The sequence below is a fragment of the Arvicanthis niloticus genome, chromosome 20 (genome assembly GCF_011762505.2).
Source record: "Arvicanthis niloticus isolate mArvNil1 chromosome 20, mArvNil1.pat.X, whole genome shotgun sequence".
NCBI classification, from domain to species: Eukaryota; Metazoa; Chordata; class Mammalia; order Rodentia; family Muridae; genus Arvicanthis; species Arvicanthis niloticus.
In genome coordinates this window covers 36,968,197-36,994,467 of record NC_047677.1, presented here as the reverse complement: position 1 = coordinate 36,994,467, position 26,271 = coordinate 36,968,197, and the positions used below count along the sequence as shown (strand labels likewise).

Sequence of the window (26,271 nt, the reverse complement as noted above, 5' to 3'; positions counted from 1 at the left end):
AACCTCAAAGAGATTGCATTCTTACACTCTGAAGCTTTAGGCTTCATCATCCCATAGTCGAACAACCAAAAGAAGAACTTTCCTTTCAGGATTTTAAGTCTGATTTCCTCTGTCTGCCTCTAATTTATATCTATAAACAATTTGATGCCCTACCATACATGAAAACACCCATCATATAACACTGTTAAATCTATATACTGTCTCATGGCACTTTTCATTTGTTACAAAATACTCACATCCCAGGAATCTTTCCTTATATAAATTACCTTATATAAATTCCCTTATATAAGTATAAATATTTATATAAATATATAAATTATACATAAATTGGTAAAATCTGAATGGCATTTAAATATTCCTTCATTCCCACTATTGATTCTGCTGTCTGCCTAATCATAGACTTTACCCTTAAGAAGATCAATACTGCAGGAAGAGCTTGCACTACAGAGAAGTATCTCTGTTTTTAATCTATCAGTTCTGTTCTTGAAAATAGGTAAGTTACCACTTGAGTATCTTCACTTAAATAACTTTTCCATGATACTTTATTTATCTTATTGATTTAATGAAGATAAAATTAGAGCTCCATTAAAGACTTTTCTTTATCCACCTTCTCTAATAAAGATATTAAAAATAATTTAAATGTTTGAGCATAAAGTACTCAAATGTTTGAGAAGGCATGTCCTTTGATCTCAGCAAAACAGGGCAGTATAGTAGCTGTCTTTATGGCCATGGAAATTTGTCATCCAATACACAGTGCTTTGATGATCTGCCATCTGCCTGATATACGCCAGGTACCAGCTATGTAAAAGTCATGATTTATCTTTCAGGAGGATGGCTGTGTATGAGAGATGGAAATGAGAAAAAGTATGCAATATGGTGATGGCTAAGCTATGGATTCAAGAAGACTAGAGATTTGACAGGAAGGTGAGCTAATAACATCTCCTCCCAAAGTGTTTTGAGGGGAGATTTTCAAAGTTACTTTGTAAACACAGTTCTGTTGTTTTTGCAGGTTTCGCAATTTCCCACGTCAGGACTACATAACCATGCCTAGTAAACATTTATCATGCATGCCTTATGATCTGCATTTGCTTTTAGCACAGTTGTGTTGAGACAAAGCAGACAGCTAGTCTGAACCCAACACAGTATCAGGGCTGTGACTGGTGTTATGGAAGAAAATTTTCACATGGATTTTACTCACAAATTCTGGTTCATATTAAGGTTTATGTCATTCTCTTCAGTGTCTCTTTTAATTGCTAATATCCAAGAGTGTCTTGATGCAATGCTACTAGAGAGCTTACAAATACACTCAACACTGGGATGTGTGCTCATTATATTATTTTAAATTAAAAAAATGTGCACTAATGCTAAGTTAGAATATGAATCTTCTAAAATCATTTTAGACTGTCTTTTTAATAATAGACACATTTCCTAAATGTCCTTCAACTTCCAGAATTCATAATAATGCTGTCTTGATAACGCCTAATTTGCATTAGAAAAGACCTACAGCCCAGGCCTGGTAAGATTAGCCCCAGTAGGAAATCATTCTTCCTTAAAATTCCATGAAGCATAGAGTATAGGCCGCCTATAGAGATAAAAAGTTTGAGTCCCAACTTATTTAATATTAACCAACTTTGAGAGCCAGCTCCAAGAAACAAGACTTCTAGCCTGTCTTTTAAGTTGCTTCTTTATCTCTGTGACAAATTCCTGAGATACATAAACATAAATGCAAGAATTAACAGTTTCTGTCTCAGATTCAGAGGTACTCAGATCCTTTGGTTTGGATTACCTCAAGGCCAAACCTCACAGGAGAGTAGATGGGTGTTGGAAGTTGGCAACTTACCTCAGTGTGGCCAGGAATCAGAGAGAGATGGGAAATGGGTGAGGTCATTAAATTTTTCAAAGAAATACCTCCAGTGGCCAACTTCCTTCCATATGGCTCACCTCCAACAAGGATGCAACAAAGCCTTAACGCCTAAGATTTGGAGCATACTGAAGATTCAAGCCATAATAGTTAACTGTTGATGTAAAACCCCAACTCTCATGTTAAAAGGAATAAGAGATCATTTATGATGGAGACTTTTTGAGTGATCATGGCCTGGGAACATAGATATAGATTACCCTAAATATCCAATATGGAATCAGTTTCATTCAGTTTTATAGTCTTAGCAGAAAATCAAGACAAGTTTAAAATACATGGGAGGGCACATCAGAGAGGCTGGGAAAACAAGCGGGAGGAAGCTTTGTGGTAGGTTCAGGATGCTATGTAAGGTGTTGAGTTGGTGGCAGATAGTGATCTGCTCAGTTAATAGATTCCAAAAGGTTTTTATCCACCAGTCACAGTTCTGACAGAGGTGGGCAAGGAATGGCTGTTCTGGAAGGTCAGAACTAGCCCCAATTCAGAGAGTTAGCCTCTGGTCCTGCAACATTCCAGTGTCTCCACAGTACTGGAATTCTAACCAGCCATCTGGTCTCTGTAGTTATAGCTGATTTTCAGTTCTCCTTCCCATAGACTACAACTCTGATAGTAACTGACAAAATGGAAGGAAGATATGAACGTAAAAGCTGCATGTTCTTAGGAGAACCCATTCCAACTTTCTTAGCACATAGTTAAACAGTTCCAATAAAAACTAGCAATATCAAAAACCATAAAAACATATCCTTTTACTAAACGAATGAAAAAAAAAAAGAACAAACAGATAAACAAAGCCAGACTTCTGCAGGAAACAGCTAATACCCTGACCCTGAAATTTCAGTATGTTGTTGGCTATACTCAGTTCTCTGCTTCCTGAAGCTCATTACCTCAGCCTTGGGTCCCACATGCACTCATTTAATTTTTAATTATGTGCTCACATTTGGACACAACAGTCCCTTTTTTCTATATTACACAAATATTGATGTACACCAATAGTTTACTTATTTTCCCCATCCTATATATGCTTCATTCTGCTTAAGTTGCCTTCAAAACCCCTGAGATAGACAAGCTCCTATACCAACCTTTGGCAGGGTCTTCATTGAAAGACCCATGAAAAAATTCCAAATGTTACATTCAGTATGTGACATTGAGACAGAAAGTACATTGGGATATGACATAGTAAGTGTAACAAAGCAGAAAGGCAACAATCTTCTCACAGGTCTATACAGGCTTGAGTTCACGAACAGTGTGCTTCCTGTCCTTCCTCCCTGTAGACATCACCCTCCAACTAGAAGTCGAAGTCAGGGGTTTGTTCTCATATCTACATGTTTTGAAAACTCACAGGATTTGATATTTGATACTTTTTTTTAACCACACAATACCTGTGTTTCTTAATTTGTTCTTGAGTAAAAAGAAAAGAAAAAAAGAAATAAATGGAATTTTTGCTTCTCTGGTAGGACAATAAAGTGACTATCTTTAGTTATGGACAAAGCACATTTCACAAATGAGAATCCTGAGAGGTGACGTTCAGGGGTGGAGGGAGGGACACCATCGTCATCTCTATTCTCTGTGCCATTTTAAGAGATGTAAGAAAAGTACTTGAAGATCCTCCTGACAACCTTATTTTTGTTAACAGGAAAAAGATTCTGGACACTTAAGACAAGATATTATGTGATCACATTTGTCATCTCTAAGCAATAACCAGAGTCAGGAAATGTGGCTGCCAGACAAGGGTGGGGCCCGGTTCTCCCCATCACTTTTTTGAGCTCTGTGCTTTTCCAACTCAAAGCTGTTGCCAAAGCCGGTTGTCACTGTTCCATTCTTTACATTGTCATTTATCTGGGAGAGTTGCTGAGCTCTCTTGGTCAGGATGGCAGATAGATGACGATACATGATTAGAAAACACTGCCTGCTTAATGCCGGAGGAAAGAGAAAGTGATGGCATTGGAGGTGCACTAAACAGAGGAAACTTAGCATACCATTTGTATAACCAAGCACAGAGAGCTCAGGCTACAGTGTTGACTGAAACACAGCATTAGAGGCATTTACTTCCTTCTTGTAAATTTCTGTCTGAAGATTGTCAAGCCCAGAGCTCTATGCAGGGCCACTGTGAGACTTGGTATCACCAAATTTTCTATTTGGAATTTGAGAGCTTTCTAAGTGTGGCAGTCCACACTTGTAATTTCAGACTTGGGTGACTGAGGCGTGGAGACTACCATGAGTTTGAGGCCAACATAGGCCATATAAGCTCTGGGCGAGCCAAAGCCATAGAGCAAAATATTTTAAACAAAACACTACAAACACCACCAACAACAACCAAATCCAAATCAACATTCTTTTGAAAGCAACATCTCTCAGTGAGCTGAAAGTGCAGCCCAGATCTCAACTAGCTTTTCTTTTCCTGTTGTGCAGAGTAAAGAAAAAGATTGTTTCTATTACTGATTGGAAAATATACAACCCAGAAAAAATATTGTCTCTATGAATGGGTAGGAGGGCAACGGATCACACAGAACTATCCAAGCTGTTCGCTGAAGTTTTTTTGGATTTGACTGGGCATGAGTTGAGTCACTAGGAAAACAAGCAAGTTGTCCTTTCTATCAGCATCATGCTTTGTTTAACAGGGTACCGTGAACTTGATTGGCTTCTGTTATTTTTTTTTTTTTTTTACTTAGTTTATAACGTAGGTTTGACTTTTATTTAGTCAAGCCATGGCTAGTGGGATGAAGTTCCATTTAACTACCAGATATGGGTTTTACTAAACAATAAACTTTAATATGAGCTTGAATATTTATCCTTAGCTTAAAGTCAAAACCAAATACACAGATCATGAAATCTGTCTACTTTGATGTTGACCTATGTTAGCAGATCTATAGCTGTGGTGGTCTGAATAGGTATGACACCCATAGACTCATGTGTTTGAATGCTTGGCAATAGAATATGGCGGTATTAGGAGGCGTGGCCTTGTTGAAGGAAGTATATCACTGTGGAGGTGGGCTTATATATACTCAAGCTACACCCAGTGTGGCACACAATTTCTTTCTGCTGAGAGTTCAAGATATAGAACTCTCAGCTCCACAAGCACCGTGTCTGAAAATATGCTGCCATGTTTCTTGCCAGGGTGATAATGGACTGAATCTCTACAACTGTGAGCTAGTCGTAATGAAATGTTTTCCTTTATAAGAGTTTCCCATGGTCATGGTGTCTTTTCACAGCAATAGATGCCCCAACTAAGGCAACACTTAACTTCTTTGACTTGTACTGTAAAATTGAGTGAGTGGAAACTGATAAGAATAATCAATGATGAGAAGCAGGATTTTTATATATAAAACCAAGGAGAGATGAGCATAGGGGGGAATTCCTCTGCTTCTGTGTGTTAAAAGTCAAGCATCAAAATCCAGGTAGTGATGAGGCATCACTGGAAAATATTGTTGTGAACTATAGTGTGAAATCCAGAGCACGAAGAGGGAGGATATGGAATATTCCAATGGTATGGTTCAGAACCAGAGCACAATGGTCCTCAGCCATCCTAATTCTGTAACCCTCTAACAGTTCCTTATGTTGTGATGACTCCCAACCTTACTAACACATTTTGCTTTGCTACTTCACAACTGGAATTTTGCTACTGTTATAAAGTGTAATGTAAATATCCATTTTCTGATGATCTTAGGCCACCCCCATGAAAGGGTTCTTTGACCTCCATAAAGGGGTCTAGACCTACAGGTTGAGAACCACTCAGTGAACTAGGTTCATCATTACAAATGCAAAGTAAAATGGGTGTTTGGATGGTATAGATATAAAACATCTCCCTGCAGATTTCTTATTAGCTATGAATGTAAAAATAGTAACTGCGTAATAGCCAAACCAAGTCACTTTTATACTGATACCTTAACATTAAGCAAAGTGCCAGCACCAGGAATATAGAACTCAATGACATTTGTTTCTTTCTTACGTGGAGAAAAAAAAAAATCAATAACTGAGGAAAAACATTACCAAAAACATATTGGTAAGGGATATTTGTATTTGGGTGTTGTTTCTTTCTATTAAGATTTAAAATTTAACACATACGTGAACAAGAATGTAAAACAATAAGACCAAACTATCAAAAAGCAAGGTAGATCTGCTTATCTTTTCTTATGTGCTAAAGATCTTATTCAAAATATTTAAGTACCACATTTCAGAACACATAACTTTAAATGTTGACACTGTATCAGAATGTGTTTTCTGTCTTTAGTGGACAAAACAATGACATATCAATGCTGTCCACATCATAATCCCTAGGATCTTTGATGACATTAAATGGCAAAAGATTCCATTCCAGGTTCGTAGTTAAGAGTTTAAAATAATGAGAGTATTCTGGGCCAAATAAACCACAAGCATCATGGAATGTGGAAGACAAAGAGTGAAATGAGAAGGTTGTGATGCAAAGCTTGAGAGGTGGTTGCTGTTTTTTTTAAGAGGGTGGTGTGAGAACATCGTGGTCAGGCTCTACAGGACTGTAATGGCTGAAGGAAGACTTTCAAGAGGTCATCAGGTCAGAAGGCATTCCTATTGGCATCTGACTTCTTACCCAGTGAGATCATGTTCTAAAATTGAAGAATGATAAATTTGCATCAATAGAGAGGTGTCCAACCTTTGGACATTACCACATAGCATTGTCATCTACAAAATCCACAGTCTAGAAGCACACAATTGGGCAACAAAACGAAACAAAACAAAACAAAAAACCCAACAATCCCCCCCCAAAAAAAACTTACATAAAAGAATATGCCATATATTTTTGAGTAATTATCATTCAGTGTTGGGTCACATGTATACAATCCTTAGCCATTTTATTTGTTTACAGCAGCAGAGCTATGTAGATACAGACAGTATTTATCACCAGTACGTGAGGTCCAAAGCCCAACTATGAAATTTGTGGGAAGACTTATTTTTATATACATATTAAGATTACAATTATATACATTTAATTGAAGTACTTCTATAGCATACAAGGATACTTTTTCAAATTCATTTTAAGTTGCTTCCAGGAAACCCTTCGAAGTTACAGTGAATAAATGGAGGTCAAGAAGGCATGGTAAGTAAGAGTAAGAGGCAACCTTAGGAATCTTCACTTTGCATATGTCTGGACCAGCGGTCATCATTCAAAGTCTTGTAGTTAATTGTGTCTTTACCTAGTTTATCAACAAAAAGAAAAGATGACAGTGATGACATACTTGAATGTTGTAATAAAGAAACAAACAAATTTTTGTTCGTAAACTATTTTTTTCAGCTATGCTCCCATCATCCTCTTATTTATTCCCTAGTGTAACCAGAGGCTACAGGTTAGCATAGGATCATATGAGGTTTTTAATGAGTTATGGAATCTAATATCTGCACCTCATACTCTCATAAACAGTCATAAATTCTGAACCATCTTTTCCATCTAGAAGAAAATTTAAATCTGTTTTTCTTGTTCACTTTTCTTACTAATTCATTTCAAAAGTACCATGATATATATGACAAATATTTAAAAGGAATAAATAGAAATTAAACGATTAAAAAGGAAACTAAAAGTGTTCATATGAAGTTCAGTAATTTTTTTTTTTGCTGAAACCCATTATAACACACGTGGAAACTGTACTGATGTTGTGTTTGAAAAAGAAAGGGTAATCTGTGTGTCCATAGCTACCCAAGATACCATAATACCTTTCTGAACCTCATCAGATACTGTGGTGTTATATATATTCACGGTAGCCTGATGTAACACTGATTCATAAAAAATATTTCAGTAGAGGTTTAACAGAAAATGACATTTTTCCCTTCAGTCCAGTGCTACTGTAAAAAGGTGGCTCATTAAGGTGATGGGTACAAGTGTCAGAATTCCTGCAGATCCACCATGCCCAGTTTATTAATGACCAAGGAAATAAAGTAGCCACTCAGGACTGGATGCTCAGGAAGAGGAGAGGGGCTGTCATGACAGACAGTCAAATTAGCTCAAATTGGCACTCAAGATAATAGGCACCACTTTACAAGAGCTTGCTTAACTAGGTAGGCATAATGGCCCTACCCTGACACTTGATTCTCATAGCTTGGGTAAGCCTGAACTGGGTGGGGTGTCTTATAAAAGACATCTCTGTGATTAAATATGAGACAAGACTGATTTCTTATGACACAGGGTTAATCTGATTGCTGATTGGCACTTGATACCTGACACCAGGCAGATCTATGCTTGAATTGCATCTAATATTTATTCACTAACTTTGAATGTGAATGACTTGAATGAATTTGAATTTGATACAAAGTATCGCAGACTTTGGCTCTCTTTATGAATCATGATCATTGAGAGCAACTTCCCTTGGGTTTCTTTCAGTTAACATGTTAATTAAATGAATATATATTGAGTAACTTGTCAGTAATATGAGTGGTACAGTCAAGGGGGTTCTAGTGCAGGTTACATTTTAATTACCAAGGAGAGGGATTATTAGGAATATGTCTTCATGGTGCAATATGTGCTCTAGTGAAATAAGACCCTGCAATAGCAGAGGGAAGCAAACCATTATGCAGCCATGAGGGAAGAACCTCTGATGGTCATGAGTATTGAGTGGACCTGCAAAAGCCTCATGCTTTCAAGTCTCTGTCCCCAACTAGTAGAAATTAAGGAGTGTTTAACTCACAGTGATTCTAATTTTATCAATGAGTGGTTTAACTCACCAATGAGTTTGTGCTGCACAGACTACATTTGGTAGCTACAATTTAGAGTCTTCAGGTCACTAGGTGCATGCCTTTGAAGGGTATATTTTGTGATCTCTCTCCCCCCCCTCTCCTTCCGTCCCCTCCATCCCTCTGTCCCTCCATCCCTCCCTCTGTCCCATCCCTTCATCCCTCCTTCCCTCGTTCCTCCCCCCTCCTTTTTTTTAGCTGTTTTCAAATGAGCTACTTTGCCTCATCCCACATGAGATTAAAGGCAAAAAAAGCCAAATGACCATGGTCTTGAGAACCCCAGAAAAATGTGAGCCCAAATGGCTTCATCCCTCTGTGATGTTTCCTCAAGACATTTTTCTCCTAATGGTAAAAAGTGTCTAACTTAGGGGTATTTAATAAAATAAGACTGATAGACGAAAAACTAGGGAAAAGATTAAAATGGTAGCATAATAAAATAGACCTAAAGTACCATAGGAAAAAAGTTACAATAAAAAAAAAAAAGAGTGTGATGGCAGTAATACGAAAATGGTTGATATTTGTGTTCAATATAAAATTCAGTGTGGCTTCCAGTGGGAAATCAGAATGTCAAGAGTTAGGCAAGTACAAACTCCTGGATAAGTAATCATATAACCATGACAAAGAATTGGAGAGAAAGCAGTGAACAGAATAATCTAACCCATAGACGCTAAGCTCATAAAAACCGTTTGAGAGCGTAAGTACAGCTTAAGTCTGCATGGGCTTCACCTCACTGCGACCCATCAGCAAGAACTGATAGGTTGCCTTCATGGCATGCACATGTATCTGCAATTTCTTTGTCGGTTACCAGCAATCAGGACACTCGTTCTATGTCCGCTTTTTTTGGTTTCTTTAGTTTTCTCTGAATTCCCTACCCTCCTCATGGTCCTTATTTCTCTGTCTTGAATGTAAGGTTATTTTCTTGAGGTTCTGTTTAGTTTTCAACTCTCATTCTCAAAACAAGAGATTCTTGGATTGAAAGATTATTAACTAAAATGTCCAAGTTCATCTCAGCTTCTGTGTGAAATTTGTCACTATGGCTGAACATTTTCTAATTGGGTATATTTATTCATGGTTAATGTTTATACTGGACATTAGTGTAGTGAACTATCAATGCTTCCTATATATTTTTATCATTTTTTCATTTATCTGTGCTAATTATGTATGAAAGGTACCCTCCTTGCTATGATTTCCCAATCAACCAACTCTTCACATACAACTACGAACATGGTGCATGGCCCACTTTACTGAACTTGGAGCAGAGCAGACAGAATGGTTGTGATATCACAGCAAACAGACTGAGAACAAACTAAATGTTGGAGATGTCTTCTCACCACTAGATGGTCTGAACTATTTCTTCAGGGGCCACAGGCTCCTTGTTCTTCCCATCTCTCTTCATTTTTTCTCCTCTCAGATACTTGTTCTCGTATATTTGAAAGATGAGTTTCAATTTCAGAGTTCAGATCCTGATTCTTCTGTGCATGGTAAAAAGTCAATATGATGTACTACATTTGTAATTCCAGAATTGACAGTGGACACAAGAGAACCAAAAGTTCAAGGTCAGCCTAGGCTGCATGAAATCTCTGCCCTCCCTTTTTTCTCTCTCTCTTTCTCCCCTTCCCCCCCCCACACATGCATACATGCATGCATACACGCACACAAAAACAAACACAGACAGACATACTCACATTCAATCTTTAATATTTCTAGCAATTTTAGGCTTACTACTGTCTTAGTTAGGCTATCTATTGCTGTGAAGAGACACCATGAGCAAAGCAACTCTTATAAAGTAAAACATTTAACTGGGTCTGCCTTACTTACCGCTTCAAATATTTAGTCTATTATCATCATGGAGGGTCACATGATGGCACACAGACAGACATGGTGCTAGGCAAAGAGTTGAGAATTCTACATCAGGGCCTGAACAGAAAGTGGGGGCCACCAGGCCTAGCTTGAACATCTAAGATCTCAAAGCCCAGCCCCCAATGATGTACTTACTCCAACAAAGTCACATCTATCTAGACAAGGCCACGCCTTCTAATAGGGCCACTCCCTATGAGCCTATGGGGGCCATTTTAATTTGAACCATCATAATCACCACAAGAGCAATGAGACACACAGCTGACTCGGCTCTTTCTCAGCACACCATGCTGAAATAGCTTCTTCATGTGTTTTCTGTTCTCCATGGCACATCAGAATGACACAGCCCCGGTGGTATTAATTTTCACACTTCCTTGAGATGACAGTCAAAGTTACGATAGTACAGACAGCATGAGAATTAGTCAGCTTTGATTTGATCTCTTAATTTCCATTGTGTCGTGCTAACCTCGATTTTAATCTTACATTCTCTCTCATCTTCTAACATGCTCTGTGATACCATCTCATCCGTTCCCAAAGCAGAATAAATATCCTCTGCAAAACATCGCCCGTGTTTGTAACTCTCAAATGCTACAGATCAGTGTTTACTTCTTGAAGAATAATTCGTGTGTGTGTGTGTGTGTGTGTGTGTGTCTGTGTGTGTGTGTGTGTTTCACTCTGCTTCTCACCAGGCTGCTGCTACTCTATCTCTAAATATAGATTTGCTGAGATGACTTCCTCTCTTATAGCTTCTCCCTGTAAGAAATTTCCCTCTTCTTTTTAAATATGGAAACTTGGCTATTTGCTTCTAGCATTATCTCATTCAGGAAGCCTTCTTTGCTTCCTCTAGAGAGACATAATTTCTTGCTTTATTACCATGAAGCTGCTGAGCCATGTTCCTGTTGGTAAGGGTCTGGTGGTAAACAGGTAAAGACCTCCTCTCTTTCTGTCTCAACTCTCCAGCACTCCATCCTCCTATCCATTTTCCATTAGTGCCACATCCACTTCATGGGTCCAGAAGGTCTTCTTTCCAGAAAGTTTAAAAAAAAAACCTCAACTATGAGGGATCAGGCCTCAAAGACTAGCCACAGAAAATAACAGAACTCTGGGGTGTAGAACCCTAACCATGTATTTTGCTATAGAGATCAGTCTCTAGAGACATCATTCTAGTGCTCCAGAAAGCTCTAGAAAGCTGGATAGAGAAGGAAATGAAACAGTCCAATGCCTCTCACCTTGTATTCATGGGAATGGCTCAAAGTATACAGATTCTGCTGCACAAACAGCCTGGGACCTACTCAGGGACTCCCAAGGAAAAGGGAGCCAGAATGATTGTAGGAATAAGAAGGGACAAGAGACACCAGAAGAACATAGCATACTGAATCAACTAAGAAAAATGCATATGAGGTCACAGAGAGTAATGTCAAAAGCATGGGAGGCCTGCACCAGATCCCCTGCGGATGTTATAGATATTAGCTTGATGTTTTTGAGGGACTTCTAACTGTGGGAGCAGGTGTGTCTTTGACTCTTTTTCCTGCTCTTCGGGACTCTTTTTTTCCCCCTTTGGTTGCCTTGTCCAGGCTTTCACCTTGTCATATTGTACTTTGTTTTGTCCTGTTTGCTTACTGTCTTTTGGAAGCCTGCTCCTTTCTGAAGGGAGACCATGTGGAGGTGGATTGGGGGAGAAATCGAGGAAGAGGAGACTGGTTAGCATGTATTATGTGGGAGAAGAATCATTTTTTAAATAATAATCAAAATGAAATGTGTCCTTTCCATTTGTCATATCAACTAGAGCACATGCCTACCAAGTAACCAAACAGAGGTAGAGAAGAAACCACATACAAAGCAGGTTGCAGGCAAACTTCTCCTAACGGTGCCTTTGCTTCATAAAAGACAGTGGTGCACAGAGGAACTTGAGAAAATTGGTAAATGGAAATATTTCACACAACATAATCTATACATCACATGCTTACTAACTTTGCATTTTCTAAGTATATGCCGACCTGTGTCAAATGTCTACCTTGCTGCTTGCAAGCCATGTCATGCCTGATTTCCTCTGCTCTACACTTTTGTCCCTTGATAGCTTCAGCCACAACACACTCCTTCGCTCGGCTTGTCAAACGCACTAGCTTCTCCAACCTCCGTCCTTTGAACTTCCGAGTCAAACTGAATGGTGCTTCTTTGACTCTGCCATCAGGGGACAGGCAACCACATCCTCTAATAGATGTTGAATGAACTCAGGCCTGCGTGGATGTCTTGGAATATTTCTGTGAGGAACACACTCCCACCCCACCTTCTGCATCTTCCTAAAGAGAAATGTTGATTTAAGAAATTAACAGAGACTGTAAAATTCCGTCTGTTCTCTAATGTTATGTTCTAATTTTTATGACAGGAATCAGCGTGGAGAGTCCCAGGAAGAGGCAAACTAATGAGATTCTTATTCAGGATAATAAGGTATTTCCGGAAGAAAAGAGTCCTATAAGCAGCAGGTGTGTCTGTTAGAAGCATAAACTCTGGGTTTTAATTACACACCATTCCCCCACGGAGTGCACACAAATGTTGTTTACTCAAGGTTTTTTAAAGGTTCATTAACACATCCCTTACCTCCTTCTTCCCATCACACAGGTTAAAATATTTCTTTTAACTAATTCTCCTTATAAACTTGTTCTCCTTAAGGAAGGTACATATCATAAGCACCAAGGCTCTGGCAAATTTTTATTTTTTTACAGAATGGTCTCCTTAGGAATTCTACTAAAACAGCCCATAGTCTTCTAAACACTGTTTAATCCAAGTTATGTATTTTACTGTGATGTTTTAATGAATAGAAGTATGCTTTCTAGTTATAGCACACACATAAAACGTACTTGGAGATTTTTCTTTCTCTAATGACTATAACCAGAGAAATATTCACACCTATCTGCCATTCTGTCATTCCTCCAGGGAAGTGACCAAGAGGAAATGATGAGTCAGGTAGTTCACTGTGTGTGCTAACACACACACACACACACACACACACACACACAAGCACACACGCACAGGCACACGCACGCAGACCATACACGTGCATGCATACATGCAGGCACATGAGCACACATGCATTCACACTGGTTAAACCAATGCCTTCGCACATTTTAGGCTAGTGCTCCACCACTGACCCTTCCCCATAGGTCCCCTTTTCCTTTCTAATTTGGATGTAAGATCCCTCTAAGTCTCTTTCAACCTTTGGGTCACTATCCTTTAAAAAAAAAAAAACTTTTATCTCCAAACATATGTATATTAGGATTTATAACAGTAGCAAAATCAGTGTTATGAAGGTAGCATCAAAATTATTTTATGTTTCGGGGTCGCCACAACACGAGGAACTGTATTAAAGGGGTCACAGGATTAGGAAGGCTGAGAATCACTGCTCTAAGTTATCCACACTGTCCTGGAACACGCCCCTCCCTGTAGCCTAGGCAGGCCTAGAGGTTGTGATCTTTCTGCCTCAGTTCTCCTTTCCCATGTCATGGGGATTATAGCTATGTGTCACAAGGCCTGGCTATTGGCCTAGATTTTGAACTAAAGAGTTGTTGACCTACATTTTTTTTTTCAGATTCTACAAGGATTCGAGGACACGTTCTTGGAAGAGAAGGATCAATTGTGAGTTTACTGTCATGCCTATGGTCCTGTCCCTGTGATTCATAAAGTGTGCTGGGTTTTGATGACACTAAATAACGTAGGTCAAGGGGAGAGTACATGTGATCTTGTAATAGCTAATGATAACTGTCAAATCTCATTGGATTTAGAATCATCGTGGAAACATACCTCTCCCTGTACCTATGAGAGTGTCCCTACAAATAATCACTAAGGAGGGAGGACTCATGCTGATGAGGCTGGCACCATCCCATGGTTTCTCTGCTCCCTGACTGCGAATGTGATTGACAAGCATCTCCTACTCCTGCAGCCCTGTCTCTCACAAGGCTGGACTGTGACCTCAGAAGGTGAGCAAGATACACCTTTCTTTTCTTATGTTGCTTCTGCCAGATACTTTGTCAGAGCACGAAAAGCAATAGATGAAACACCCTTATGACTCTTGGAGTCACAAACCCAGAGCACTTTGTGAAAATACGTGTCTTTTGAGAGACAGGCTGCTTGTTGGACAAGGCTAACTAACCCATATTTGGGAGACATGAACGGGAACATCTCAGAATTGTGAAAAACCCACTTTGACTTCAAAGTGTTGAAATGTTGACTCCAAAAGGCCAATTAGACAGAGGTGTTAGTGTTTTGGGGAGAGTTGTTCCCTGTTGGGGTAGTGACATCACAGAGTGTTGGCAGTGTTCTCATGCTCCAGAGCTGGCATCCCAAGGAAAGAGGAAGCATTTGGTTAATTGGATCAGATGAGGAAACAACCCACCTGTGCCTGACATTTCACTGCCTGTCAGGACGTCAACAACTGAGGAATCTAGAGTCATCATGGATTTGTGTGAGCACTGGGTACACATCCACACCCTTGGTATTTCTGCTGACAAGAATAATGCTATAGAAATGCTGCCTGGGACCTTCATAATGAGGTTGTCTAAGCCAGACACTCAAAGGGCACTGCATCCAAATTCACACAGGGATTAAAAAACAGTCCAAAGTCAGTACTCACATCAACACACAGCTCTGTGTTCTCAAGTCTGATGAAAGCCTTATTATACCCAAATAGTCCAAAAGCCAATTAAAAGCACTGAAGTGTAGATCATACACTGTTAGGACAAACGTGGTGGTACAGATTTCTCAGCAGAAATCAGCGTAGTTTGTGGTTTTTTCTCATCTAGCTTCCTCTGCTGTCCAAGCACCCAGACTTCCTCTACAATCAAATAAGAAAATCTCTTTAAAAAAAAAAAAACTTAAAACACTGCTACTTATGCTTCCAACTATACAGCTAGACCCTCTGGGAGGCCTTTGGTAAACATAACTTTTCTCTTCTGTAAAAGAAGTGAAATGCCATTTATAATTTGAAAGACGATAAGCTAAGGGAAAGTACCATCTTCATTTGTCATTTCAAGGAATTCCTAATTTTCAAAGAATGAAGAATAATGAAATTACACTTTTCCTTATCCATATAAAACCAGTCTCTTTTGTGAGACTTGAAATATGCAAACTCTAAGTCAACACTGAACTTTATGAGAAAAAAGATTCTTCAGTTTCAAGTAACAGACATCTAATCCTAATACTTGATAGTCTGGGGCAAGAAACTACCACACATTTGAGAACATTCCTAGAACATTCCAATCCATCCTGGGCTCCAAGGCAAGTTTCTGTCTTAAACTCAAATATAATAAAAACAAAACTGTAAGCTGAATGCAGGTATTTTTCTATAAAACCTTTCCCTGAAGCAAGCAAGTAAATATTCAATCCAGCTGATATTTCTTTGTGTCTGATATTTACAAGTGTCATGATTTTAAGATGTCGGGCTTCACCAATGTATCATGTAAACACAAACATACAGGCACCATTCAAGGAGTCTTTACCTTTGCTTTAAAGACTTACATGTATTAGTGACCTGTGGTCATACATTTATTTATGATTGGCATCTTAATTGCATTGCTGGGCTTTTCATACTCAAGGTTTTCAAAAAGGAAGACCAATGAATGTTTTATCATGTCCTGGTACATTTCCTATATCCAAGGAAGCCAGTGATGAACTATGCCATCCTGTAACTAGAAAACAGTGCCACTGGTCTCTTTGACAATTTTTTATTTGTGAGAATTGTTAATGTATTACTTATTTTCTGCATACCAGTTATAGCTGGACCTCCAGAAAGGTCGATGGAATTCACCAGAAGTGGCATGGCTTAAGCATCAGTAACTATCATTTATAATAAGGATTAAATTTTTAGTAGCCATTTCTTTTTTATTTAAATACCATAGATGAGAAATTTACTGTGCGCGTGCGCGCGCGCGCGCGCACGCGCGCACGCACACACACACACACACACACACACACACACACACACACACACGAAGACAGAAAGAACTTAAGCCATAGGAAGTTGCAATCCTTGAAAAAAGACCCAACATCATGTAGAACTCAGTGTGAATAATTAATTGTGAACAGACTAATTATCTAGTAAATCCTAGTGGTAGTTAGTCCTTCAGGATAATTAAGACAGAATTCATGCATGATGATTCCTCGACCTCATATTTTCTCCTCTTATTTCAAGACACATTATAATATATCCAAAGCCTGCACTTTAGCTTGTCAAAAATGAAATGTCAAGACCAAAGTGTTTCCTGGGTTATAATGGAATTTTAATAAAACTTTGAAGAATAACTAAAGCAGTAACATTAAAATGATTTCAGGTTATGCATTCAGTAATATTTTATTCACTTAATGCTTTTTTAACCCTCTAAATTTTATTCCAAGTAAATCTAGTTTAATGTACCCACCCTACGCCTTATTTTGTGGAAAAGTAAGTAGAATGTATTTGGAAGTGACAATATGTTTCCATCCACTTTGCCCTAATTCATGTTTGCTTCATCCTTTTAAGTATAGTAGCCTAGATTGCATTATTCAGGGGACAGTAATTTATTTTTATACTCTGGTTTATTATATAAAATTACTTACAGAATTTCATCTAAATACTTTCTTAGAGTTGCTGAATTGAAAAATTAAAATCTGATTTATGGGTTAAACAACTAGAATGCATTGCCAATAAATTAAAAAAAAAAATAGTAAAGGTTATCATTGCTTCACAATGCTCAGAGTCACACTGATTGAGAAAGTCCCAGTAGAGGGCATGATGGCACATGCCCAGCATTTTCCTCCAAAAACAAGAAACTGATGCAAATCCTGTTAATCCACTTCCCAGCCTCTATCCACAGAGGAGGAAGGGGTTTATTTTTTTCCTCTGGATTTCAAAGGTCTTTGTGTAGAGTTCTCTGATTTCATTGCTCTGATGTTAAAATGAGGCAAGACAAGAAGGTAGTAGGAGACTGTGGACAGAGCTATTCACTGGACAACACCAGAAAGCAGACAAAACAAAAGAGAACAAGAGAGGTCTGTTCCTTTCACCTCAGGCCCACCTCCCACCCTTCCCATCATGTGTCACTCACCCATAAAGCTTCTAAGAAAGAAAAAAAGAAAGAAAGAAAAAGAAAAACAGCCCCTGATCTAGCCAGCTCCTGAAATCCCAATCTCAGAACACCACTGTGAGAGGATTTGAATCCTCAGCTCATTATTCTCTGAACAACTTTTCAAATGCACACGATAACAGATATATTAACTTGTTCCTAATTCATCTCAAAAAAATTTAATTAACAGATCCTAATAGTCCTTGCTTATGGGGTATGATGTGATGTCTCAATACAAGTAACAAATTATATAATTAACAAGACAGGTAATTAGCATCTTCATTATCTCATACATTCATCACTTTCTTGTGTAAGAAACATTAAAAGATGGATCTCCCAGTTATTTTGCAATCTACATTATTGCTAACTATGGTGTGAAACAGAGCTTTGAGATTATTATCTACTTACGTTGTTCATCAAATTCCCTTCACCCTCCCTTCCTCCCTTCCATCTTTACCAGGATCTAGCAACCATCACCGAAAGCAATATGAATACGATCCTGTGGTTCATGACATTCTGCACCTGTCTTATTTCCCTGGACACAGTGCACTAATGGTCTCACTGCTATATCAGAGGACAGGAAGTCGTCTTGCACATGGCTGAGTATTCCGTCATCTTGTTTTCGTTCGATCATCTTTAATGAGGCTTGAAGTCTCTCAGGAGGAAACACATCTTTGACAAGTTTGGATTCAGACTGAGATTCTAAGAAATGCTTTCACTTCTGGTTGAAAGATCTGAGGGCCATAGTACGGAACTAGAAACAAGACTAAGAGATGACACAGCCATGAATTGCAAAAGATCAACACCTCAGCCTTACAAACAGCAAAGCCTTCTGTCAGAAAAATTTTCTTAACAGCGGTAACTCATATGTAGAGGCTATTTGTACATTCACACAAGGAGTGGTCCTCAGAGTTAAAAAGTCATGCCTTGCACACTGGTCTTTGTTTTCAAAATCATTCCTATAATACAATAGCCTAATGGGATAATTAAAAGTTAAGTCAAACTTCTGCATGAGTTGAGAAGTGTGGTGTAATGTTATTGTTTATGGTTGAAAAATTTTTAGGTATCATAGTGTTCCCTTGAACCTGAATTTAGAAGGTGCTCTGGGTGATGCTGTAGATGACTGGTCAGTTTGAACCCTGAGTTTTGAAGATGGTAAGGGCGATGGTACAGACAAGGCTGTGGATGATGCTTTTGATAATGCCATGGATGATTATATAGTTGATACTATGGATGATGCTATGATGACTCTATAGATGATTCTCTGGATAATCCTAGGAACAATTCTATGGACAATGGTCTAGATGGTTCTATGAACGATGCTATGGCCTAGGCTGTGGAAGATTGGTCAGTTTTTCCAGAGGAAAATTTTAGGACAAGTGCAACTGGAAAAGCAATAGAAATTAGCTTTAAGTTTACTAATTGGTGGGCTTTAACAATTGTAGATACATACTTGTAAGAGAAAGACAGAGGCATGCATTTTAGACCACCCTCAAAACAGACTTAAAGTAATAATAAATTATTATTCTCATCAATGAGCCTACAAATATATATTATTGTATAACTGATCAGCTTGTCATTGGAATCCATTTTACATTATAAACACAATGAGAAGTCCAGCTTCCTGGGCAAAATATGACTGACCACTAGTGCCGTGATTGTTATTGAGTAACCAACTGCCCTCTGGACTGGATTCAAACTCTCATGCATGGGAGGGAATGTATGCCTCATACTATGTACATGGTACTGTAAAACTATGCCTGGAGAAGATGTATGTGCATTGGGAAAACTTACTGTTCTATTCAACTAAACTGACAGAACATTTAATGTCTTCCATGTCTATTTGTATCTATATCCACACCCAAAATTATCCAACCTTATTCAGAGAAACATCTCTTCATATTCATTTTGTGTGAATTCAGAGACTCATGACTGCTTATGATACTAAAAACAAGTTCCAGTTGATAGCATACCCCAAAACAAGACATCTCTTTTACCCTCTCTAAGGTTCTAGGAAAATTACAGAAAAAGACTAAACATATGAAAGAGTCTTAAGGTAGGGTTAAGGGCACAGGAATGCTATTCTCTAGACTCAGAACAGCCATTCTAACATTGCAATCATGAATTCAGAACTTCTGCAATTACTTGGACCAGATTCCCATGTCTAGGGTGCTATGGTGCTGCTATGTATTCAAATGCTAAATTCTGCACCCCTAGATCTGGTTGTCCCAAGACAAGCAAATTCTTACACACACCAGCTCTTGTTGTGCAAACCTGGTTCCCAAGTTAATTGGTCAATAAAAGACTAAAGTCTGCGATTGGCAGTAGAAAGAGATAGGTGGGATTTCATGGGAGGGAGAAAGGAAGTCTGCTAAGAAGAAAGAAGAAGGCTCTTTCACCAGTAGACATAAAAAGGGATGAATGTGCCTATAGTCCTGGAAGCTTATAGCTAGCCATACTGGATGGGGTTAGGTGGTCAGGTCAATTTAGATGTTACCCTTAGAGTCTGCCCAGCTAAGGCCTGAACTCTGAAATATTAAAAGGTCTCTGGGTGATTACTTAGAGAAGTAACTGGTTGGGAAATAACTGCCACCATATTAATATCCAAAATTAACAACAACAATAATAATTCACTTTGTATATTTTCAAAAGACCGGCTCTGTCAATAATCGGTCAAGAAAGGCTGAAGATCTTACTGCTGATCTATTGGCTAATGATGGATTCAAAAAAAGAGAGGAAAATCTCTGCTTCCAGATGGGTATCATCCGCTGAGCCCACCAAGCTCCAACAGATAGTCACACAGACAGCCCTAGTAAATTCTGATGAGTCACAATATGAGCAGACATGAAATTGAGAGATTTACAAGGTAGAGAACCCACATGGTGGCTCAAATTTGTCTCTAGCTCCAATTCAAGGGCACCTGATGCATTCTTCACAACATCATGGGCACTGTACATTATAGACATATACATATAAAGTCAAATACTCAAACACAGAATTTTTTAAATGTTTCTTTGCTACTTAAGAAAATGACACAGTTATCTGATTAATATTTGTTTACTGAGTATGTTAATATGTTATGGGTCCATATATATATTTATCAAGAGTTTATTCTCTGTTCTAAAATATGTAGTCAAGGTTCCGTAATTGGCACAAGATATAACACCTTTATAGGATATAACACCTTTATTGATTTCAAAAGGAAAATAAAAATTTTAAAATTCTAGGTTGGATTTTGACCCAGTTTCAGAAGAACTTTAATGAAAAATAATTCTCTCAAACATAAAATTGTATAAACCACTATGCAATTTGTAAAATTAAAGACATTTTTCCATTTACTGTGTATGGTATACATGCCTCTGTGTGTGTGTGTGTGTGTGTGTGTGTGTGTGTGTATGTGTGTGTGTGTGTGTGCATGTGTACAGTTTTTCTTCCCTCTTTTGGGTCCTAGCAACAATCAACATTACTCTTTGAGCCATCTCGGCAAACCCCAAAGAAATATTTAAGAATTTTAGGAAACTTTTATAGATACATATTTTCTGATCATTATAATCTCATTATGTGCATGTATATGAATGCATTCATTTGTGTGTGAAGGCTTACACATCTGTGTGTATGTGTGTGCATAAACACATCTACTTTCCCAATTTTCTCGTTATCACTAAACTTGAGACAGTCTGTTCCTTCCTATAGATCCCTAAAATAATTTCTTAGGAAATTTTAGAGAATTTCTGCAAGAAATAGTGTGATTACAAACGATTCTCTTTGAGATATAATTTTTAATGCCTTATTAACTATACAATCAAACAAAGACTTCTCCAACACTCTAAAGCTATAGTTTTGAAAAGCAACCTTTCTTTTAGCCCTTTGGTAGTTTAAGAGTCTTCAGTTTGATGGGTGCACATCCAAGACATGAAACATCCCTTTGTTAGAAAAATGAGAAGATACCCCTTTTCTATAGAAAAGAGTAGTTAGTTGATATAGGAGGTCTATGACCGCCTCTCCTTCTATATCTGCTTTGAGAATCAACCTCCTCTTTATTTGTTAAGATTTGGTTTGTGATGATGTCTGGCCTCAGCTCCTTCTGCCAAAGCTTCACTTTGAACTAAGAGCATGGTAAAGGGAACGAAGCCTGTAGTGTTAAACTACACTCGGGAATTAGCTTTTTCAGTTTCAATTCCAAGTGGATTTCAAATACCCACTGTTTCTTTAGATATTTGAGGCCTCAATGACTGTCCCTATGTTCCATTATCCCTGACAAAAGGCTAAAGAGACCCTTGATGCTGACGAGGGTTAGGATACATTCATATGAGATCAGTATACCCTGACAAGATTATGTGTGAAAATACTCGAGTAGTAAAAGTTAACACAATATTTGGAAATTTTCACACCTTGAAAAATTAGCAAAAATGCACTTTCGTGTCTTTCTGATTCCACTTTACAACAGGAAAGTGCAGGCATGTTTTTATTCCATCAATGTTGGTTCCCCAGGTACAATCTGAAATGGAAACTACTTTAATGTTAATTTCCTGGCATGGCATATATGATGGTTAGTCTGGTTAACCTGATTCTATTGAAATACCTAAAATATTGGTGAAGTACACATCTTGATATATTTGTGAGGGTGATTTCAGAATGGGTAAATCCAGCTAAATACAAAATTAATCTGTTATAATGAAGTAGACATGGGGAGGGTAAAGTCCAGTTGGAGGACAGTGCACCCTTGAAGAGTAAATCATGTTTCTCCTCTCTGTGTTTCCTAGTTGCCATAACGTCAACAGCTCTACTGGGCCTGAAGACACCAGGATCTTTATTGTAAACACAGGTTTTAGAAACAGAGCCAGTTGACCATGGGACAAAATCTTGGAGGCATTATTCAAAATCAATACTACTGAACTTACCTCTTTCATTATGCTCATTTGATATAAAAGTTGGTAAGTTCAGATGTGTTAACAGTAGCAATGACAACATTATTTACATGTAGAAAGCAGACCAGCAGAGGAGTTCAGGTTAGGAGAGAAACATTTGGATTCTCTGCATTCACAGTCCAGCCTTTGTTCACTTGAAAACCTAGGGGAAATTGGGCATGAATTTTCCCAATGCTTGTTCATTGCCAATTTTGAAAAGTAAGCTTTAGTAGCCATGTCATTTGGATCAACTACGACAACACATAAAATATTTCTCCACCCTGCCCAATATGTGAAAATATTTCAGTAAATTACCATAATTATCCCAGAAGAAGCAGCATTAAGAGAAACAAGAAACACAATATACCTATCACAAAAGAGATTTTTGACTTGATTCTAGTTCATCAACTTTCTGTGAACTTGTTCCTGCTGATTGTTTGAACTCAGCAGAAGGACATGGAATTAACGGAATCAACATAAAAAATTAACAGAAGGACATGTTAAACCTAAAAACATTTAAAACTATTTCAGAGAAAGATGAGGATAAGTTAAATCCTAGGACAGAGAAAGGTGTATAGTGACTATTTAGATGACAGCCATCCAACCCACAGAAAACTCCACATCATTTCAGAAGTAAGTAGTTTGAGGGTAGGAAGTTTAATCAATAGAAAGCTTACTCTAACCAAGGCTATCTTCATGTTTATTCCCAATTCTTGACAATAAGAATGACCTAGCACAGTAACTGGAAGTTCTCAAGAAAATACTAATACCAAGTCCTAAATACAAGCTCAAATATGTTTAAGCCCAGTTCCTGGTACTGTTGGGAGTGAAAAGAGTACATCAGATCTCCTGGAACCAGAGTTACTGATGTTGTAGGCCACCATGTGCTAGAAATTGAACCCAAGTCGTCTGCAAGAGCAATCAATACTCTCTTAACTACTCTGCCATGTCTTTTGTCCTTCAAATAACAACCTTATCCAATATAAAATGGTTTACTGAAAAAGTGCCCTTATAACATTGTTTATTTGAAGGGAATTAGGTACCATCCTGGACTATTAAACTGAAAATCTCAGATCTCTCTCTTGACCTTGAATTCAAGCAAGCTCATTGGTACCGTTTCTTTGACTCCACATAGTCAGCGGACAGAGCCAAGGTTGTGATTATTACCTTCCTTTTCTTTGTTGAGATATTTGGGAGGAGTTAGAGGGTGGAAATAGGCAATGGAAAAAGGTCAAGTTAAGTAGTTACATTATGAAAAAATCAAAATATCAAAATGTACCATAATAGGAATTGGGCATTAGAATTAAATGTCTACTTTTGTTTAAGGAATGAACATAGTGAGCCATAATTTTGATCTTTTCCATATTCTAGAATTCACTGGACTTTCCTTTCAAAGATCTGCAGGAATGCACAAATAAAAATTATCATAAAATACTATTTATAGTTTTTCACTGACCAAATTTCTCTACCACACCCCACTTCCCAGTTACTTTATTATTCACAATTGACACCTAAATGATGAATAGAACAGAGGCAGACAAAAAGTTGAAACATTTGCTACAGGAAAATATTACTTCAGGATACAAATATCTTACTTGTTCTATGATATCTTGTCACTTGGGTAATAATTTAATTACCTACAAGTCCCACTTGGGTAATAATTTAATTTACCTACTTAGTCCCATAAATAAACCAGAGAAATTCAGCCATAATTCACATACAGCTGTGATGCTCATATCTGTCATTTGCATAAGTAGATATATCTTGTAGCCATTAGCAAAGGCTTAATAAGAATTTATTAATGTCATGAACTAAGTCTGTATAGAAAATTAAAAGTACAGTCCTCGATGTTACTATCTATTGGATCCTATTTATTTTCTCACAGGGATGCAATCTAAAATTTGGCATAAATTAACAACCATAATTTATGATCTTTTTGAGTTCTGGATTATAATAATGAATTACAGTTAAAGACCCCAAGAATATCCAATTCATACTGAGAAACCCATCCTAGACAGATAAATAATCACTTTCAGGCATCACGACATGCTCATGTTTGTTATTGAGAGGCAGATCCTGATGTCTCATCAGCATCTATCCAATGGAGCTCTCATGGCCCCTGGTGATTTAAAGAATCCTCACTAACCTGATTGTTGTGTTCATGGCCATAGTCAGCAGTTGCACCAGGAAAAGAATGAAATGGTTCATTTGCCACCTAGGTGAATATTCCCAAAAGGCCTTGTTTGGAATTAACACTTTAAATTATTATAGGGCCAAAGAATAACTTAAAATTACAAGCAAATATTGGGAATATTATGTCCAATTAGCTTTTTCTTTTCCCACATAATAGACACATTATGGAAGAATTCATAATTACATCTCAGTAATTTAAATATAAAGAGGTTGTAAATCAGGCGTAGCCCTCACATTCCTATTCGTCTTGATGAGAATGACAACTGCTGCCTCAACAGTCTATGGTTATTTATTTTGGAAACACAAAGCATGAACTCACAGAATTTGTTGAAACTTTATCCAAGGAATGATTCTATTTTTTTAAAGTTAATGGGCACTGTAGTCTTCTGTGGTTTGGGGGATAGCTTAATGCATGATCTCTGGATTCTATAAGGACTTGACCTTTGATCAGGCGACATGCACCAAGTAAGAATATGAGAATAACAAAACCTGGCATACCACAGGGCTCACAATTTCCACCTAGATCATCCTCTTACGAATAAGTGAGGGAGGTCACAAAATGCATCAAAAGACTGAAAAGTTCACACTGAAAACTTGTCTGAAAGGGACTAGAAATTGTAAGAGCAGATTCATTATGAGACTGGAAACAAACGATTGAAATTACGAATGTACACAATTACCCATGAGGAAAATTGCTAATATAAAGCATGCACTGCCCTTTTTATAGGCGAGCTAAAATAGCTACATTCAGCTACAGGACTTAAATGTTTCTTGAGTTCACTGTCTATAAGTATTTCCATCCAGAACTTTATACCAGTGAACACTGTCTGGACCTGCTCAACCAAAAGAGAAATGAAGGCTGCGGAGCTATCCTATCCTCATAGTAAACCAAGCCTCAAGTTCAAATCCCTGCACTCAAGTGAAAAAAAAAATATATATAAGACAAGTGCAGCTAGAATAAGCCATAGTTTTGGTTCTCCATAAGAGGAGCCCACTGCCATGCAAGCTATTCGCCCTCCTTGAGGCTGTCATACTGTGAGGAACCCCAAGCAAGCACACAGAGACAGGCAATCAGAAAAAAGCATTGGAACTGCAGGAAAAGAGAAGCCCTGGACCACTGTCTACCTGCTCCCATCTTCTGCCTTGTTCTGTTTTAAAGCACAGAGTTTGTTGATGATTTGTTATACTAAAAATTCTGACTGAAAAGTTAGGACTCATGCTTGAACAGTAAGCATTTACCCACTGAGCCATCTCCAACCCTGATAAATAATTACATACATGGACCTTGGTGATGACTTTGGAGAGACACCAAGCGAGAACCTGGAAGGCCCTTGAGGAGAGCAGGCACACAGTAGTGGTAGAGGACATTATGGGTGAGATCACAAAAGCAAGAAAGGAAGAGATGATCAAAATTAGGATCCTTGCTACACAACAGTGGGTAACACTTGTCACACTGACTTTTAAATAATGTGGCTGCTGGAAATTCTATCTAACGAATTTATTGATCTAGCAATGGAAATTTCTAGCTTGCAACAGATTGTAGAGGTCCCAAAAGAAATAAGAGAATTCTTAAAAGTGACAAGATTCGATAACAGATTCAGCAAAGGTA

General features: G+C 38.0%; 1 long non-coding RNA gene across 1 annotated transcript; it reads left to right on the top strand.

Moving 5' to 3' along the window:
* Positions 1 to 825: 825 nt before the first annotated feature.
* LOC143435320 (uncharacterized) lies at positions 826 to 14,437 on the top strand. Its single transcript, XR_013105509.1, has 4 exons — positions 826 to 924; positions 12,855 to 12,951; positions 14,055 to 14,101; positions 14,248 to 14,437. It is a non-coding gene; the product is annotated as an uncharacterized LOC143435320 (long non-coding RNA).
* Positions 14,438 to 26,271: the final 11,834 nt, after the last annotated feature.